This window comes from Vicugna pacos, chromosome 27 (assembly GCF_048564905.1).
Source record: "Vicugna pacos chromosome 27, VicPac4, whole genome shotgun sequence".
Lineage (NCBI taxonomy): Eukaryota > Metazoa > Chordata > Mammalia > Artiodactyla > Camelidae > Vicugna > Vicugna pacos.
Window position 1 is genome coordinate 17,728,213 of NC_133013.1, and position 20,945 is coordinate 17,749,157.

General features: G+C 49.6%; 1 protein-coding gene across 1 annotated transcript in view; it reads left to right on the forward strand.

Annotated features, from left to right (window-relative positions):
• Window positions 1-9,581: 9,581 nt before the first annotated feature.
• Window positions 9,582-20,945, forward strand: part of ACAN (aggrecan) — a 61,552-nt gene continuing 50,188 nt past the window's right edge. The window contains exon 1 of the mRNA XM_072950756.1: window positions 9,582-9,946. The gene's annotated coding sequence lies outside the window, so the exon portion shown is untranslated. The remainder of the gene's footprint in view (window positions 9,947-20,945) is intronic.

Sequence of the window (20,945 nt, forward strand, 5' to 3'; positions counted from 1 at the left end):
CACAGAGTGCTCAATGCATGTGAGTTACTATGATTCACTTATAGAGTCTCTAAATGTGCCAGACACAGGAGACACAAAGGAGAACAAAATAGACCTATTTATTCATTCAACAAATATGGATTGGGAGGCTGTGTATGGGCCCACACTGTGGTGGGAGCTCAGATGTGTGTCCCTACCCTCATGAAGCTCAGAGTCTGGTAAGAGAGGGCAGTGGACACTATACAAGTAAACAGCTCAAAATATAGACCAGCAAGCAGTTGTCTAGACCAGGAAGGGAAGGAATGAGATGCTGTAATAGAAACTGGGGGAGGCAGAGAAGTTGAGTGGTCAGGGAAGGCCTCTGTGACATATAAAGTACAATCTCAAGATGAAATGGAGCCTAAACACAGAGGAGAAGCACAAGGTGACTTGTGGGGAGATGAAGTGAGAGAGGCAGGACTAGGTCATTCTGGCCCTATTGGCCATTGTGTCCTGAGTGCAACCAGAAGCCACTGGATGCAGAGAAGCAGCAGGAGCCCACCCTGCATCTTTCTATGGGATACTACCATTCCTCTTTTACTGAGGAGAAGACTGAGGTCCAAGGTCACATCGCTGGTAAATGGTGCAGCTGGAACTAGAACAGGTCTCATAAGCCCTAGTGAACTTGACAATTCACCCTGCACTGCTTACTCACTCCTGTCCTGCACAGCGAGAACCAAGTGCACAGGGTAACAGCTTGTTACTTCCAAAAGCCCTTCACCTGCTCATAAGGTCGTGGTGCCTGCCTTGATTTAAACTCACACCACACCCAGGACTCCGCCATGTGCAATTGGGTGTCCACCAGAAGTCTTCATGCCAATGGCTTCGGCAAACGAACTGCTTCCCCGCACCTCTTCCCACCATATTTTCCATCCCCTGTAGCCACCAAGAGTTGACACCCAAGCCAATAACCACAGGTAAACGTGTTTCTCCCTGGGACACAGAGTTAAACACACAACCACAGAGATGAGTCTTGGGCCCAGAATGGAAGGGACCAAGGTGCCAGGGATGACAAATCCCCCGAGAATCCAGCTCGAAGCTCCGCCGAGAGACACCCCTCCCCAAAATAGGCAGAGGGGTCAGGAACACCCATACAAACAGCTGATCCACAAAACCCCACTGTACCCACGGCTTTCCCCACCTCAGCCCCTTCTATTTTTATCAGGAGGGTGAGAGGGGGTTGCCAGGCGGGGCTACACTGCTGTTTATGTCTGAAATTTGAAAAGATGCACAGTGTACTTGGGAGAAGGCGTTTGCAGTTAAAGGAATTTCGAAGGAGAATTTCAAACCCAGCGGGGTGAATAGGTGCCTTGTGTTCTGGCTTTTGACTCTGGAAAAGCCACGTTTCCAACCCAGGCCTGCAGAGGGGCCAGGAATGAGGGGGGAAAATGCATGGGTGTGAGATTTGGACAGGCAGTGGGACCCAGCTCATCTGGGCACAGGCAGCAACTGATTTTCAGACTAGGGTGCTTGGGGTGGAAGCCTTCTGCTCCTCCAGTGTAACTTCTATTTACTTATCCCCCAGGTAATTCATAGACTTTCCTTGCCCTCTTGGTCTTCCCTGATTCACTCCACTCAGTGCTAAACTTTCTCTTCTCTGCATCTATCATCTATTTCCTCTTGATCAGTGAGTTTTACCAAGTATTAATTTTCATATATATAGATATATATATATATATTTGTTTGTTACGGCTTTAAGTCACTCTAATTTGTCAATTATCTGTTTCCAAATTAAATTGTAAGCATCCCTTTGGTAGCTACTAATCCTCTGACACACACACACACACACAACTTAGGACCTGATCGAGCACTTTACTCTGTAGGCACAACAGCGGAAGTCGACGGCCCTATTCCTGCAATTGTGGAAAATGGGAAGCAAGAAAGAGAAACAATTAAGTGACACCCCCGCTCCAATAAGCTGAATGAATTTTACCACGTCTCTTTTCTCTTCTTCATCCCTCAAAGGTTAAACTGGCTCTGACACAGCTCTGTGGAGAACTTCTAGCCTGAATTACATAGCCTTTATTAAGCCAGGGATCTTCAGGAAGGCTGATGTGACTTTTGAGGGGTTGAAAGTCTGACTTGATCTGGGGCCTAAGGTTGACTTGGTGTCATGGGTCCATGATGAGATCTGGCCAGTGTATATAAGAAGATTATAGCTGTTGGTCTTATTTCTTTGCACCTAAGGGTAATGCCACAAAGCACTAGCCTCATATATGTGCCTATGGCTGCAAAAATGCAACATTAAAAATAATTCATTAGCCACAAAATGCTGTTGCCATGCAATCAAACTCTAGCTCTGTCTACGCCTGACAAAAGTTCATCGCTTGACACTTGTCTACATTTCTTTTTCTCTAGAACTCCCTTGCATGCATCACTTTTCCTCGGTGTCTCAGGGTCTCTGATATTCCCTCCCTGTTTCTGAGTATCCTTGCATTTCTGTACAGCAACCTCTCTTCTTCCCCCTTTTCTGTCCCTTTACTTTCTCCCTTAATTAGTTAGAGAATGCAATTAAAGCATTATTTAAGCATTTGTTGACCCAAATTTAGCGTTGCCTATTCTTATACTAAAACCAGATGCGTGGAATCGCAGGCTGAGCATTTCCCCAAGCCCCAGCCCCACGTTTCCCTCTGCCTGCTGGCCACCTCTCCCTAGATGTCCCTCCACCTTGGAAAACCCAACTTGTCTACAAGGGACTCGCTGTTTTTACTCCCCAACCCAGCTGCCCTTCCCGACTTCTCTGTTGCTGACAGGGACTCCCCATTCCCAGTTATTCAGCTTCAGAAGGTTGAGGCCATATTTGATTCTTACTTCTCTCCCTCTCCTTCAAGATCCAGTGTCTTTGATTCTTCCTTTTAAATGCCCCTTTCTGTCCATTCTCACTGCTACCATTGTAGTATTTTCCCACCTCCCATGGACAGGTTTTGCCTATCCTTCAGTGTTTTGACACACATTATATTTTAAAGTTTTAAATTAATCCTCATTTGATATTTCATAAAAATCTAGATATTTGGCTTCTCAAGGAAAACAACAATAATAATTACTGCTACTACTGTTACTACTGCTAGTACCTGATCCAACAACATTAAGCCTGAACTTCTGAATGGCGACATTCAGTTGGAGCTGGCTAGCGGCTGTCCCTTCGGATGGGGCACACACTCTCCAGTTTGCCTCTGGTTTGAGTGAAAGAAGCCAGACAAAAAGGAGTACTCGTGGGAAGATGACATTTCTACCAAGCAAAAAATAGATAAAACTGGTCTGTCAGTGAGGTCAGAATAGTGATCTCCCCGGGTTGGGGGGGGCTAGGGGGTACAGACTAGAAGAACCTTCTAAAGAGCTAAAAATGTTCTACATCTTGATTTGGTTGCGATTACAATGGTGTTTGTTGATGTAAAAATTAACTGATTGTATACTTCAGATGCACTTTATTCTATGTAAATTGTATATCAAAAGAAAGAAAGGGAGGGGGGAAATGTTGGTACAGTACCTAGCCTAGTACCAGGCACATAGTAGGTAATCAGTAAACAGCTGATATTAACATTCTCTTTAAGTATGAGGGCTCTGAAGCCAGGTGGCCTGGGTTAGACACCTGGTTCTGTCATTTAGCAAATACATGAACTTAGCAGCTTATTACCTTCCCTGTCCACAGTTTCTTCAGCAGTGAAATGGAGCCAGCAAGACCTCACAGGGTCATTGTGAGGTTTAACGAAGCACTCAGCACAGGGACTAGCACACTACGTACGCACTAAATGTTATTGTGAAATAGAGAAAATTCTGACATATGCTGCAACACGGAGGAAACTTACAGACATTATGCTAAGTGAATAAGCCAGTCAATAAAGGATTAATACTGTGTGATTCCAGTTATACGAGGTACTTAGAGTAGTCAAATTCATAGAGACAGAAAGTTGAATGCCAGTTGCCAGGTGCTGGAGCGAGAGAAGGAATGGGGAGTTAGTGTTTAATGGGTACAGCGTTTCAGTTGTGAAAATAAAAAAGTTCTAAAGATGGATGGTGGTGATGGTTGCACAACAATGTGCATGTACTTAGTATCACTGAACTGAACTGTGCACTTAAAATAAAATGATAAATTTTATGTTATGTGTATTTTAACACAATAATGAATAAATAAATAACAAACAAATAAACAGTAACTATAACCATGATGATGAGGCTGTGCTAGCCCATGAAAGAACTGAAATTCCATTTTCTTAAACTTGGGATTTCAAGGCTAGACAGAGAACCCTACAGCATTTTGATAATGCCTATTTTTGATGACTATTTCAAGATTAAAATGCTAACAAGTAAATGTCCTAAAAATAAAAGATAATCAATCTGCTTAAATGTGGGTTTTCCCTGTATACATTCTGGGTTTTCTCTCCGTAAGGGAATGCTCATTAAAAGAAAAAAAAAAAAACGAATAGACCAAGAGCAGGAACTAAAATGTCAAGATGACTATTCCCCAGCACTGCGTACCAAATGAGTGCCCAGTTTTGTGGGGGAAAAGTCACGCCCGTGTCTTAGCAGATCACTTTCAAACTATGGGGTTGCTGTCTATCCCTCTTATATTTCATATCTAGCAAGTGTTTGTTTGTGGGACACCGTATTTGTTCATTTTATATGCATTCTGTATCTAACCACACTGTATAAAAATCTGAGACAAAAATTTTTCCGAATGACCCAATGTTTATCAATGAAAGAAAATAAAAACATCAAGCCAATGTGACAAGGGCTGAGAGGTCCATCCCAAAAGACTGACGGCTGGAATAAAGGAAAGGGCAGGGAAGAGCCAGCTCAGGTCTGGGGGTGGGAGGCGCCCTATAGGATTCAGGGTCAGAAGAAAGAAGGTGAGGAGGCTCCCAGGAGTGGCTGGGGCTGGGGCTGCCTGGGGAAGCATCCTTCCATCCCTCCTCTTACCCCAGACCTGCTTGAAAAATGTTGTAATTGGTGACGATGATGAAGATGATGACAACTATGATGATACAAGCCAACACAGTAACACCCCACTTAGCATCATTCCCTGTGTATTCTCACTGACAAAACACAAGTGAGTCACGGGTAAAATGCTTGCCGTCACTTCCTCTATTATAAGTGGCAAGGTTTATTGAAAATAGAACCCGTGATGAATTCAGGGGGAAAAAAATCAAACTGAATCTTCAAGAAAGGAGAGTTTCCATAAATGTGCCCTTCAGTTTCTATGTCTTAAGTGACACAGCACTTTCCTGTGACCGTACGTCATTCTTCCACACAGTCCTGTGTGGAATCATAAGTGTTTCATTAACTTACCGCATGCTCTTTATTATTAGAACACTTCCCTCTGAGTTTGTCTCTCGCACAGTGTTAAAGAAATAAAATGGCACTTTTCAAATGTTCTACTAGTTCTCAGAAGACTCCACTCCCCAGCCCAGTTCTGCAATAAGAAGGCTTTTCTATATCATATTCCTATGGCCCTTTGCTTCCAGAAAGGATCACAACATTTTTCTACACACATTACATATAGTATTAATCACCGCCAACACTCCTATGAGGTGAGTATTTTTAGTTTCTTTTACAAACTCAGAAACCAGCATGCAGAAGAGAATGTACTTTTTCAGGGACATCGAATTACAGTGGAAGGGGGCAGGGAAGAAAACACCTTGAGCCAGATCATTTGCTAGGTGCTGACATTCCAGCTCTTATTCTAATTCTCACAACAATTCCATAAGGTAGCTCCATTCCACAGATGAAAACACCAAGACCCAGAGAGGTTACAACACTTGCCCAAGATCTCTGTGTCAGAACGGGGATTCACATCCAATGCTCTTGAGTACACAGGAAACCTCCCCTTCCTCAACTCTGTCTTTCTTCTTGAGAAAGGAAGCCCTTTCCTGGTGGCCAGCATGAGCACAGTCTGATGGTTTCAATTGTTCACAAGTTTCAATATCAACCAAAAGCTTGATGTAGCCCTACTGGCGGCACCAGTAGGAGTGAAATGCCCGAGTTGTGAGACAGAAGGGTTGTCCTGGCTCCACCCTGGTCAGGGCACAGCTAGGCTTGGGCATCAGGTGCCAGGAGTTACATGTTAGAGAGGCATCTACAAACAGGAGTTTCCAGAGAGCGAGGAAGCCAGAGGAAACACCTTTGGGAAATAGTTGAGGGACCTGCAGGCATTCTGCTGTAAGGAGAGACATAGAAGGGTGATATGAGAATCCCCTTGGGCTAAATGAAGGCTGTCCTGCAGAAGTTGGGACAGATGTGTTGTCCCAGAGAGCAGGCTAGACCACTCACTTGTACAGGTGTATTGGAAAGATGCTTTAGAGGAATTCTGCAAACATCTTGTACTGGGGCTTAAAGAGACACCCCATGGTGATACAGTTAGACAGACTGGGAGACTGGCCATCCTCTAAGAGTCAGTTTAATGGAGAGTGAAAGCCAGCCTCCAAGATGCCCCCCAGCAATCCCCTCCCCCTGGTATTCACATCCTTGTATGTCCCCTCCCGCACTAATTCAGGGCTGGCCCTGTGTGACAAACAATACAGTGGACATGACAGTGTGTGACTTCCAAAGCTAGGACACAAAAGCATTATGGATTCCCCTTGGCTTCATGTATCACTCACTATGGTGGAAGCCAGGCGTCATACCATGAGGCAGCTCCACTGGCAGGCACCGTATGGTGAAGAACTGGGCCACTGGCCAACAGCCAACACCGACTTGCCAGCCAGGTGAGTGAGCCACCTTAGACCTGGGTATTCAAGCCCCAGTCAAGCCTTCGGCTGACAGAGCTACAGCTGACATCTGACTGCAAACCTATTAGACAGCCCAAGCCAGAACTGCCCAGGTGAGCATCTCCCAAATTCTTGACCCATAGAAACCATCAGAGATAATAAATGACTCTTGTTTTTAGCCAATAAGTTTTAGGGGTGGTGTGTTACACAGCTATAATAATTCCATAATACTATGGAGCCATGGCCTCCTATGAGGGCTGTCTCTGGTGCCCTGCTCTAGAACACCATCCCAGGCTGAGAAAAGACACAAGAAAAATTGTCCTCAACATTGTCTAAGAGCCCTCCCAGCTCTGAGATTCTCTTCTTCTGAAACTTGGTGATTGAATGAGTAAACCTGCCGAATGATGCCAGCACAGTGCTTCCCAAACATCAGCAGGCATAGAAAACACCTGGGAGATCGTATTAAAATGCAGATTCTGAGTCAGGAGGTCTGGGGTGGGCCTGTGAGGCTGCATTTCCAACAAGCCCCCAGCTGACAATACTGGTCTGTAGACACTTTGAACAGCAAGAGGTTAGAACTTGTCCATGACAGCAGACTGGATCAGGAAGCCTGGAAAACGCAGTGGGCAACTACAAAGTATTCAAGCAGAGGAGAGATGCCCAGGATCAGAAACACTACACAAGGAGTCCCTTGTGTAGACTCCTGCATTGAATGGGGAGCATCCATATGCCACCAAGGGCCTTCTGACACTAATGTCCTTTGAGTCTCAGAATACAGTCTTTAAAGTGTCCAAATGCTTCCCCATCACACTGGGTTTTCGGTAGCCTGTAAGGGCAGGCAGTGTAGAGTCATGCCAACCTGCACTCATTCACTACCTGGGTGGCCTCTGAGTCTCAGTTTCCTAGTGTGTAAAATGGGAATAAGAACCACCTGCTAGGCCATTGTATCAAGTTGTGTCTGGCACATAATAGGTGCCTACTATATGCTTCTTGGCCTCATTACAAACTAGATGATCAGTAAACATCCTTTGCCTTTATTACAAAGATTAATCATCTAATTAATATTTGTCCTTAAATTGAATTGTCCTTCACTAACCCCACATGTTCTGGGATGTATATCAGATATGACCCCATTTTACAGATGAGGGTGTGGTTTGTTCTTACCTAGAGCATCAGGTGTATAAATACTGACATAAGAATCCATGACCCTTCTGTTGGAATTTTAAGAGCTGTTTCTTTTCCTAAAGGATCATTTCCCCTGGTCTGGACATTGGGGTCAGTAACTAATAAGATTTCACCCCATCTGTTTGTCTGAGGAAAGACACTGTTTCTCCCTGAGGGGCTCTGGTCACCATCATGCCAGCAGTGCCCAAAGTGTTCTGACTTGGAGAACTGACCTGGAGACACCAACAGACTCAGGTAGAACAAGGGTCAAGCAGAGAACTGGCAAGCAATGAAACAACTTAGCCCCAGTTCCCGGGCCCAGTGGGTGGAGTGGGCATCATGCCCTTCCCAGGCTTCACTGCCCTGTTCAGGGAAGAGGGGCACTCCAGAGAATACGCTGGCCCAGGGCCAGTCCTGTCCCCCCCAGCAGAGATAGCTAGTAAAAACCCTCACAATTCCAGAGTCGTCACCTTGGGGAAACTGAGGCACTCTGGCTCCTTTTTATCAAGGAAAAGTTCAGCCTATTATCTCTGTAACAGGCAGCCCACAAAGATCCTACTTCTTGCCCTTCATTCAGTCCTGCCCAACGAAGGGTCAGGCGGCTTCTCCCACACTGACCGAGGTCACTAAATCTTAATGTCAGTCACCAGCAGCTTCCTCCATAAGGACCCTGACGGCCACCAACCAGCCTAGGTCCCCCCAAAAGTGCTGCGGCTGAACTAGCAGCTTGTGTAGCAGAGAGAGCATGTCCTTGGGTCTGAATTCAGACCCCACCTTGAGAGGTAACTCCATCACCCTCTGAACCTCAGTTTTCACATCTTTTGCGGTGGGGTGGTTGTAATATTTACCACATTGGGCTCTTTGAGAAAATTAAATGAGACATTAATGTATGTCAAGCAACCAGCTCAAGAGCTGTAAGTTCTTTTATTCTTTTGCCTGGAAACAAAATTATTAAGGAGGGTGCTCCCTGGAGCTACAGAAGTACTGGAGAATTCCTCCTCCGTTTGAGACGTCCTTGGTCTCTCCTGGATTTTGAAGACCCTCACTCAGCCTTTGGCCCTGAGGCTCCCAGCCCCCAGCACGCCTCTCCGCTGCCCCCTAACCTCCTCCTCTCCCCGCACTACGCGGCCAACTCGGCGCACTACATTCCCAAAAACTTTCAGCCAGCTCTTCACGAGGGTCCTTCCAAATCGTGGCCTGCGGGTAGAGGGCCGCGCCCCTCCGGATCCCGTCATGCGGGACATCAGCTGCAGACCCCGCGCCGGCGCCGGGGAGCCGCGTCCGGCCGCGACGACCGCGGAGCCGGGTCCGCCAGGGCTGCTGTGCGGGTGCAGCCTTCCGGGGCCCCTCCGACTGCGGAGCGGCCGACCGCATTGCAGACGCGGGCCCTCCAGCCCTTCCCGCGCCGCCGTCGCCCCGCGGGCCCTGGAGCTGGCGGGGCCGCGCCGCGCGGGGAGCGCTCCTCTCGCGCCCTGCGCGCCCGGCGGCTTCCCCAGCGGCGCGCCGGTCCGGAGCCGGGGTCCAGCGCGCTCCAGACGTCTCTGCCTTCCCCTCCCCCGTCGGCCGCCCCAAGGGTCCCCCGGGGGTGGGGTTTCCCTTCGCGCTCGCCCCCTCCCGCCCCCCTCCCGAGCCCTCCCCTCCCCCGCCCGCCCCTATGTATGTGTCACCGCGCGCCGTGCCCGCCCGCCCGCCCGCCCACCTACCTTCCCGCCGCTCCAGAGGGGCTCGCAGAGCTGAGGACGCGCGCGGCGCTGCTCAAGGTCTCTCTCTCCGCACCCTCGCCGGCTGGCATCTGACGCGGCTGTCAGGGGGCTCCGGGCGCCTTTCAGTGTCCCTTCCCTCAGCCGGCCGGGACTCCGCAACCCAGACGCTGCCGCTGCGGCCACCGCCCGAGGGGACCTGCGGACAGGACGCCGGCAGGAGGAGGGGTGCGCAGCGCCCGCGCAGAGCGTCCCTCCCGCGGCGCACCGAGACCCGGGCCTCCCGGCCCCAGAAGCCCCCGCCGCCTGGCCAGGTGTATGGGACTGAAGTTCTTGGAGAAGGGAGCCCAACTCTTCAAGGTAAATGTCTCTTGCTCTCCAGAGAGAGGGCGCCTGGAGAGCCAGGAGCGGTGCTGCGGCTGCCCCCTCTGTGCGGGAGGCTGCCCTGCCTCGGTCTCCCCCCGGGGAGGTGTGTGCTGAGGGCTCCGACATCCACCAGCTGCGTCCGCAGTGAACTTGAGCAAACTTTCTGGCTGTTACAGGCAGAATGAATGGGGTGAAAGAACACGTGAAGAGGGCCTCTTGTCTCCTGGTCCCCAGAATTACGGAATAGAGAACAAGGCAGCCTTCACTCCAAACTCCCTCCCGTGTGTTTTCAAGCCCCAAGGTTTGGGAGGAGCCATAGCCGACAGAGTAGTGGCTTCAGAGTGCGGGAACCGTGAGTTCAAATCCCACTGTACTACTTTTGAGCTGGAGGAGTTGCTCCATCTTTCTGAGCCTTGTCCTGCCCTCCCTCAGTGGGGAAGGAGGAGGCCTCCTTGGCAGAGTGGAGAATAAACGAAATGACACAGGCAGTGTGTCAGGTACCTAGCAAGTGCCTAAGTAGAGGCTAAGAGAACACTTTGGTCCCACTTCCTTGATCACTGGGCACCAGGAGGGGAGGGGAAAAGCCAAGAGAAATTGGCAGAACCTGGGACAGGGCTCCTGAGCTGCCAGCAAGGGAGACAGGAGCAGTGCTCTAAACTTGCTGCCAAGAAGGGGCAGTTCTCAAGGAAGAGAAGGGAAGATGAGGACACATGGCCATGGGTAGCCTTTCTATTTCTGGGTTCCTCTGCAGATGAAACCAGTGATGGTGGAGCAGGAATCCTTTCCACCCCTGGGGTTAGGTGGGTGGTTGTCAATGTCAGCAGCACCTACATTCTAAGCCAGAGCAAACTGTAAGGATGGGGTCATCTTCTGTTGGGGGACAGGATCCAACTCAAATTTTTTAATCATTCTCTTCCTTGCAGTCATAAGCAGGATTCTGTTGGAGTTCTTCTAGTGTTTCACCAAGGAGCTCTGCATTTTGATGGATGCATAAATTCCAGTTCTGTGGGAGTGGCTAGCTGCCAGGAGAGGAGGGAGGAAGATGCAAAGATGAATTGGGTTAGTGTGGCATTTCAGATTGTGGATGCTGCAGTGGGTGGGTATCTGACAATCTGGGGGAACTCTGAGCCTTGGAAACACCCTCATCTCATCTCACGATGAGAGAAAGTGAACCCAGAAAAGTATGATGATTCACTAAAGGTTGACTGTGGCTTATGAGCAGGAGTAGGACTAGAATCTAGGTTTTTCTGAGGCCATTGTCAATCGCTAGTCCTGATTGAAGTTTCCAGAGGTCTGGGCTCGAATCCTTCTCTCTCTTCCTTGTCTTCTGGATTGCCAAGGAGAATGGGCCATCAGGTGCCTGTGCTCCTCGGCAAGGGAGCTTAGGAGGCTCTGTGAAGATGGATGTGGGAGTATTGGCCTGTCAATTACCGAGCCAGGAAGAGACTGCCCCCCATGAAAGGGCAATGGGGGAGAAAACCCAAAGGCCTGATAAGAGTGGGAGCGTGGGGGAAGGAGAGATGTTTCTAACTTGAACGAAAAAATTACAGAACAAAAATCCATCCAGTTTAAAGTTTTGGATGAATGAATTATCAAAAGGTGGAAAATATCTCTCAGAGAAATACTGAATTCCTTAGGTTACATCGACTTGTGTTTAAATTAGGTATATTTATGTGCCATTTCTAGCTCAACACCTGGTGTGTTCATTCATTCTCCGACATCTATGAAGTGCCACCTAGGTGCCAGGCCCTGTGCTCAGTGCTGGCCCACAGCAGGTCATAAATGGTAGCTGTGACATGACCTAAGCAAAGCCTTTAGTACAGTGCCTGCCACCGGATAAGTACCCAAAGCTGTTTGATATTATTTTTTTTAGTAAGTACTTTTTCTTTTCCTAGAATTTTCAATGAAAATCATACTTAAATTAGGATTCTTTCTTTATTATTTGAAAGCCCCCTGCAACACAGGAGCAAAGAATTCAGAGGGGAAAACAACAGATATATTATTACTTCTTTGGAGGGGAAGTCTCTGTGTGCTTGAGTGGTGAGATCTAGCACTGTCTGGTATGAGCCACACCTGACCCCACACCCTCCCTCACACCCATGCACACATTTTGCCCCACTCGCTGTCTCACACACACACCCTCATCCCAGCCTGCACCCCTACCTGCCAAGATGGGGCACTCTCCATCCTCAGGTACCAGAAGGGCCTGTCAAAGTCCCCAGGCAGAGAGGAGCTCTGAGAAAGAGCTCACCTCCTGAGCTGGTGGAGACGGGGAGAGCCACGTGGGCAGGCAGCCTGCCGGTGAAGGCAGACCCGGGATGGAATCCCAGCTTGGCCAGCTACTGGCTACATGACTTAGCCTCCCTGAGGCTCAGTTTCCTCTTCTCTGAAAAGGAGAGGAAAACCTCCGATTGGGGATTTTTGTGAGGATTAGAAGACATAATGTGGTGCCTTGCTCGACTCTCAGCGGGCACCACAAACCTGAGTTCCTCCGCTCCAGTGGGTTCTATCCTCCACGGGGTCACAAACCCTAAGCTCAGGATAGCACTAATTTAGAACATTCTGTCTTAGTAAAAGGCTGTGGGTCCTGACTTTTGGGGTGGATTTTTTTCATGATCCCTTCTAGAACCTGGTACTGTTCAAAGCCCTTCTTGTTGAGCACTTAGGAAGATCTCAGCTGAGCCAGGGGGAGCCCGCAGCCCCTGCCTGGAGTAGCATTTTTAGTCAGCTCCCGCAAGAGCGTCTAGCACAGGATTTGTTCAACTGCCAGTTTTGAAACCAATTTAGTGGAGGTTTAATGACATAGGAAAGAATAATCTCATAGTGCATGTCATATTGTGAAGGTAAGTATTGCTTCTGGAAACTTTTATGTCTGATATATATTTTGCAGTTCTATATGAGTGTACATGTGTTGATAACATATATGTATATTCACAAATAGACACAAATTTGATCATTGTATATTGCATTTTTTCCTGCGGGTTGTGATCAAAAGAGTGTGAAAGAGTCTAATCCTGTCTCTGAGAAATTCCTGCTGGTAGGCGCTGGGGCACCCTTGCTGCCCCTGTAGGAACATACCCTGAAGTATCTTGGGAGTGAAGGCAGCAAGGGATGGAAGCTGGAGGTGGGAGTGAAAGGCAAGTTCAAGGAAGAGGACAGGTCTGCTCGCAAGTAGAGCAGGAGAGGAGACAGGACCTATGGGCTGCCCTGGGAAAGAGGGTCTGTGGATGGGAACACATCTTGAGCTATCCTCTCCTACTGTCACTAGGCCACCTCTTGGCCATGCTCTGAGCCCTGATAGGAGCTTCACTGCCCTGCTCCATCCTTAAGAAAACCCTGTTTCATGGGGCATAGATTGGGCTGTCTGTGTGGCATCTCCTCTGTGGGGCTGCTTTCCCTCCTCCCAATGGGACAGGACACTGCCATCCCTGGGGCAGGGCCAGGGTAGGGTTGAAGGGAGGGAGCGGGACTGAAGCAAAGGGAGGACCAGAGAGAGGGGGAATTTGTAGGGAAAACGGTTCCTTTTTCCAAAAGTTGAATCCAGGGCAAGAACGGAAACGGTAGCGTTTACTTTTAAAAACTCAGAGCCTTCTTGTAAGCGGCCGAGGATGTGAGTGTGTGTGTGTGTGTGTGTGTGTGTGTGCTGGGAGGGCAGCCCTGCGGGCTGGCCTGGGTGTGTAAGAGGCGACTTTTCTCCCTCTCAATGGCCTTACAGTGTATCCTAAAGAAGCTTTTTGTTAAACTCATGAATAGGTGGATTTGGGGTGTGCGATGCTGGGCATCACGATTTGGATATTTGGTTACCTTTGAGGTTACGTGTTTTTCCTTTTAAGACACACACCCAAAAAAAGGAGCCACCTCTGCTGCATAGGGTCTTGGATGGGAGGGGTGGACATTTGCCTGTCCTGTCTCTTGTAATTGATTTGACTTGAGGAGCAAAGGTAGGAAGGAGAAGCTCAAGACTGGGCAGATCTCAATGTCTAGCCTGGGAGACAACACCCCTCCTCTGCCCCTTGGCTCAGGGCCTCTGAGGTGGAATATGGCAGTTCCCAGACCACAGATGTCCAGGGCCTCAGAGTCTGTGAGGACCTTCATTTAAGAGATGGCAAAGGGGACCGAGGTCCAGTGAGGAGAAGGCATTGTGCCCCAGGCCAGCTCAGTGCAGGTCGGTGAGGATCTGGACTGGAACCTGGGCCTTCAAGGCCCTCATCCTGAAACATACTACAGCGGCAAAAACCATTCATTCATATTCGTTCGTTCATTCATTCATTCATTCATTCATTCTTCTTTAGTAGCACTTACCACATGCCAGGCACTGCACTAGGCATAGGTAACACAGCGGTGAATAAAACAATTCAGTCTTCCTGCCCTCCAGCTGCTCATGGTCTAATGGGGAAGACAGGCTAATCAGCTTCACTCTGACCCCTCATTTCTCTAAAGCAGTGGTTCTGAACTGACACCACTGGCACCTAGTGCGTGGAGACCAGGGACGCTGCTAAACATTTACAACACACAGGACAGTGCGTCTTCCTCAACAGGAGAGAACTTTCTGGCCCAAAATATCAATAGTGCCAAGATTAAGAAACCCTGCCCCAGATCTTCATTTAGTCATTGGGGCAGGCCATGGCCAATTGTGTACAACAGCAGGAGGGTAGGCTGAGGTTAGGAGGGTGAGAAGGGAGAGTTCGGCAGACAATAAAGAGCAGATAACAAATGAAAAAAAAAAGTCAGGGTCACAGAGGTAAAGTAGAGAGAACTTGGACTTTGGTGGCCCCAATCCATATTGAAATCCCAGCTATGAGCACTTGGTCAAGTCATCCTCTCCGAGCCTCAGTTTCTGCATCTGTGAAATGGGGCTTGTGGGACATTTGAGAGAATTCAAGGTAAAGCAAATAAAGGACCTGCCGCAAAATAGACCTACAATAAATAGCAGCTGTTATTTTTATCTGAGGCTATTAGAGGTCCCACTATGGAAAGTTACAGCATCAGCAGGTGTGGACATGGGATCAAGGTTGCTGTTTGGGACATGGTTGCCACAGTAATGCCTTTTGCTTGTAGGACTGGGAGATCAGCACCTCCTCACACACACAGGTCCCAGCAAGGGGTGAGAAGATCCAGGAAGGGTTTGCTCCAGCGAGCAGCCCAATGTGTTCATCCTCCAGTGAGTGCAGTGGGAGGAACACTGGACTTGGAGTCACATGAACTGGGCACTGACTGGCTGTGTGATGGGGGAAGTTGCTTTACCTCTCTGAACCTCAGGGTTCCTTATCTGTAAAATAGAGATACTAAGGCCTGCCCTCATAGGTAGAGGTCCAGTGTGAAATTACTGTCCAGGGAAGTGCCTTGTAGGGGTGCCTGTGAAGCCCAAGTAGGAACCTTTTGTATCTGGTGTGCATTGTACCTAAGCCAGTGCCAGGCACACACAGCTGAATGAATGAATGAATGAATGAATGAATGAACGAACGAACAATTCAGTGGACCATTGCATTATAAATTCCTTTCAATTCTTAACAAAGAAAGTGCTGGCAATACCCAGATGGGCATCCTCCACTTTACCACCCCCCAATCCCAAGAAAGCCAGAAGCCAGGACCTTTGATTCCCGGTGCCTGCTAGGGTCAGGTTACTGCACCAGGCAACAGCGCCCTCTAGAGGGAACTGTAGATACAGCAATTGAGCTGTGACAGCCCCAGGGCAGTATCCCCAGGGGAGAGGGAAGTAGGAATGGGACTTCAGAAATGAGGAAGCTGCTGAAAAGAGGGCCAAATCAAGATTAGAAACCAGAGACTTAGTGCAGGCATGTCACTGAATACCTTTATTTTCTATTCGGTAAAATGGAGTCATTACTTGACCTCATGGAGTTGAAATCACAATAAAGTTCTAACTGAAAACCACTAGCTGAATAAGTGAGCTTGGGAAGTCAGCAAGCTTCCCTAAGCCTTCTCAGGATCATGAAGCATCAGAGCAGAGACAAGAGTTAGGGGACACTTAAATCACCTGCCTTCTCCATCATGCAGGTGAGGAGACTGAGTCCCTGAGAGGGGAGGGTACTAGACTAGGGGACACAGGCTGCTCTTGGCAGAGCCACGGCTTTAATCAGGCTGCTTAAGCTCCACCCTCCACATCACCCATCATTCAAACCAGTAAAACGATGTGGCAGATCACAGTAACACTGTGTCAGCCCATCAGACCCCAACTGTGGACACATTTTGTCCTGGGACCACTCATTGCCCAACTTTGGGCCACTTTCGGGCCACCTTCTAGCTCTGTCCCTCCAGGTCCTTGCTAGTCCCAGGGCTACTTTGGGGAAGAAAGCCCTTTAGAAGAGAAATGTCCAGTGCAAGGGGGAGTCCAGCCTCCCCCTCCCTCAGAAAACCTGGGCTTCCTTGTCCAGGCCACCACCCTGAGTCATATGTGGAATTATTTACCCCAACAAAGCCTGATCTCGGTCTGAACTTCCCCCAACCACTTCCCTTCCCCATCAAGGGTGCTCCCTTCCTCCCACCAAACCCCCTTACTTTTGACCTGATTATCCAGTGGCTCAGGGGAACACCTGGATTTTAAGGATGGCTCAGGAATGTAGCGGATGTTTGTCACTGAAAAAGGGGCCTGGAAGCTGTCACCAGAAGTCCCCTCTTTCCCTAGAATCAGAAGCATTTGAGGAGCTTTTGAGAAATGTGGATACCTGGGCCTTAGGTGCCCCCAGAGATTGTTTGCGGGGAGGGGGACAGGATAGGAATCTGTGTGTTTCAAAATCACCCCAGGTAATTGTAATGCAGTCTGGTTTCTAAACCCCTAGTTTAAAGCCCCAAACTGTTCCTCTGGTGGCATTTGGTTCTAAGCTCCTCCCTCTAGCCCTGCCTCTCAGGGTGACTTGCCCTCCCTTCCCTGCAGGCAGAACTACAGCCTCTGCCTCCACCTTTGTCCTTGAGGGGTGTGAGAAGGTGGAGGCCTGCCTCCCTGTCCCCCATCTCCTGCCTGAGACAGGGGCCCTTCTTCCTTGACACAATTGTCCTTGACCCTGGATTAAAGTACATTTGTCCCAAGAGGCAGAAGAAGCTATGCCAAGACTCCCGGAAGTAGATTCCACAGCACATTCCTTCCAGAGGTGTCAGTAGGCATTGCATGTAAAAAGGATCTCATCCCCAAGGGTTAAACAGAATAAAAAGTGCCTCTTTCCTGCAGGACTTCTCAGTGTTCTAATAGGCGTTGGAAATCACCATCAAGTACCTCACATTGAATTGGACCAGAGAGCTCTTCTTCCCTAGAGCAGATTGAAGGACTCAGTCTAGAGATGCTGATCTAGGCAGTCTGCCAGGTCTGATCCTGCAGCAGAAATGAGGCTGCTGCACCAGGGCCCCAGGGCCAGCCCAGGGCAGCGGAGACCCCACCAGGGAGGACTTAAAACCCTAAATCACTGTCACTGACCCAGGAAGCCCTCTCTACCCTCAGGGCAAGGCTAGACTCATCCTGTCCTTTTCAACCTTCAATTGGCCACCTTCTTTTTAAAGAAGATTGGCCACACTGGGAGCTCATTTTAGTCCCTTTTTCCCCTGGATTTAAAAAAAAATAAAATGAGGAGAGAGGTAGAGCATTCAGTGTGGTTTACTGAGGGGCGGGGGGCCCAGCTCCTGAGCAGAGTCCTCCCTCTGAAGATGTTCCCTCTCTGGACCTGGCTGCCCCCCCACCCCCAGCCCACGGGCCGCAGGCCTCACCCTGTGTGCTCCACTCGCTGTCCGACTCCAGGGGGAGCCAGTCTCCGGGAAGTCTCTGAACCGCACCCTTAAGAGGGAAATGGCAGCCCCAGAGCTGAGCAAGGAGGTTCCCGGTCTGCCTGCCTGTCTCTGTCGCCCCCGGCCTGCCCTCACGACTCGTCTGTGGCATCACCCTCATCCAGGCCCACACAGCCCCGCCAGGGGGCCTCTTGGCCCCTTTCCTCAACAATTAATTCCTCTTAGGGCCGCTCCTCCTGGGATTCCCACTTGCTTCCCAAGCCCAGCCTGCAGTGGCTTCTGCTGGGACTTGCTGTGCTGCTGTTTTAACTGAGAGGGTCCCCCTGGTGTGAGGGAACCTGATTGCTTACATCGTCTTCACACCCATTCCTGAGTGAGGGCTGTGCTGTGTAGCCAGGCTGGGGTGGGAGTCGCTCTGTTAGTCAGGGAAGGTCCTAGCACTGGCTTAGAGCCTCGGCCTCCTATTGCCCCATTGGCCCACCTCGGCCTCCATCACTCCTCTCTCTGGGAGCTCCCACTGCCCATTCAGGGCCTCAGGGGCCCCAGGGCTTTACCCACAGGGATCAGTCAGACTCTTATGTACACCAGATAAGGCTCTGGCAACTCCAGTGGCTGGAAGATGGCAACTAGTCTGGCTCCCTCCTTAGTCACTGCAATACGTGTGGAATGACCTACCCTTAGATGCAGGCAGGAATCACTGCCTCCTCAGCCCTCTGGGGATTGCAGGGGCTCTTAGACCTCAGAGATATGGTCCTTTCACACTTAGAATAAAGCCCAATCCCCATTTTTGGCCCACAGGCCCCCAGGAGCTGGTCTCCTTCCCCCTCAGCCACCTGGATTCACTGTCCCCTCACCCACCACCTTCCAGCCCCTGGCCTCCCCCTCCAGTCCCACTTCAGGGCCTTTGCCCTCATGGTCTCCCCTGCCTGGATGCTCTTCCCATGTGGCTTTGTGCAGCTGGCTCATTCTGGTCATTCAGATCCAAGTGTCACCTCCTCCACGAAGCCTTCTTTGACCACCCAGTTTAAAGGAGGTGAACACTCTCACCCCGGCACCCCAGCAGTCCTGTAGTTTATCACTATCTAAAAGTTTCTGGTTTGTTGTTTTCCTTGGTAGTTGTCTGCCCCCTTCTCGGCCCCTCCAAGAACTTTTGTTGTGTGGGACAGGAGTCCTGCCTGTCTTTATCATCTTCCATCTCCAGCACCTAGAAAATGTTTCGCATGCAGTAGGTGCTCAGTAAAAGTCTACCGACTGGACAAATGACTTCAGTCTGGTGCTTTTCAAACCACACTCCAGGGAGTCAGAGTCGGGGACAGGTGTCTTTGACACCCTACAGGTGCCGCAGAAGTAAGTAGAGAGGGACAATGGTTGTGGGGGGTCTGTGTCAGATTCTATGAGAACAACTCTGATTTTATGTCTTTTGAAAGCCATTGTCTGGTGACCCCGCTCTTGTCATAGATATGAAAGCTGGTACCTAGAAAAGAGTGTGTCCTGCCTGGCGCTGTGGCCCTGGATGCTGTCAGAGCTGGAACCAGGGCTCAGCTTCCCAGCTCCCAGTGCTCTATCTGCTGAACTGGGCAGCTGGCTAAGAACAGCCCACACCAGCCCCGGGCACCTCAGCATCCCTGTCCCACCCTGGCCAGGGCCCAGAGACTCTGCAGAGTCAGAATGGCCACCACTTGGGCCAACTCATGTTCTGCCAACAGCGGGACCCAGCTGAGGAGAGGAAGGAGCTCGCCCTCCAAGCCGCCCCCGACCCCGAGTAGTTCATGATGACTCAGACATCATGGCAAGCAGCTGCTTTTAGAAATAAATTCACATTTTTAGGTTCCGCTGCCTTTGGAGCCACAGGTTCTATCACTGGGCTACCCAGCTCGGGCCATGAGCCACCTTTCATCTTATTTTCTGTACCTCTTTCAAGCTGCAGGGCCCCGGCACTCCCCATGACATGGTAGGAGGCAGGCCAGGCACCAGGCAGAAGATGGAGAATAGGACATAGTACCCCTGGCCTCAGAGCTTAGAGTCTTCATGATTCTAAGACCTCAGTGGGCAACTCCTCTCAGTCTTCCCCGTCCGCGTGGAACACCATAGCCCTCCAGCTCTACGCCTGTGTGCTCAGGCCCCGCCCACGGAGGGCCCTCCCTGGACCACCAGCTCCATCTTGTCTTTCTTTTGTGATAGAGAATCTAGCACGTAGTCACCTACATTTTATTCCCAGCTTCCTTCTTGATGACATCTAGCACTTGGACTCACAAAGGAATCCATCAAGCCATTGTCTTCCAGGAGTCGAGTCAGTAGAAGGGCTCCAGGTCTAGTTTGGCCAATCACCAGCAGTAGGACCTTGCCAGAGTTGATAAGTCTTGCATGCCTCAGTTTCTTTATCTGTAAATTGGGTATAATGACTCTTACCTTGTAAATTTGTTGGGAGGATAAAACAAGAACATAGCTAAACCAAGGTACCTGGCACAGAGCAAATGCTCTCAAAGCAGTAACTTCTATTCATCATGAATATCCCGGGCCCATTCCTGGTGTCTCAGAACCTGACATTTTGTAGAGATGGGTTGGATGTCATGTGACTGCCTCCTCTTGCCCAAACTGAAGTTCCTCGGCTGCTTTCCTACCCACTTATGCTCTCAGGTAGTCATACAAGCTTGGAGCAGGAAGGGACCTGAGGAATGCAACAAGAGCCCTATGTTTCCTGCCACCTTGAAGCAGGCGCAAGTGTTCTGACACACCTGGCAACTGCAGCAAGCCCTGTTGTCCGATTCTAATGACGTCATCTTAACTTGATTGCGTCTGCAAAGATTCTGTGTCCAGATGAGGTCACGGTCACATTCACGGGTACTGGAGGTTACAGCTTCAACATATCTTTTTTCTTTTTTTTTTTAACTGGGAGGTGGTGAGAGAGACACAATTCAACCCATAGCATCCTTTATTGACTTGCTATTGTATTTTAGATACATGCTTCATTTGTAAGCTGTAGAGGAAGTTTTATCAGGGAAAGCAGATTAAATAAATGATGAATCCTCCAATAGGTCGGTGCTTTATGCTAACTAGGGACTGAGCGAGGTGAGTAGAAAGGATATAAACGCTCTCCTATGACATGAGCCAAGCTCCCCACATACACGCATTTCGTGCTGAGTCAGCAGAAAGCTCTATGAAGCAGGTCTAAACTAAGTGCCTCTGTTTTATAGATAGTGATAGTGGTAAGCGGTAGGGCCAAGAGTTGAACTCACAGTCATCTGATTCCAAAGTTCATGGT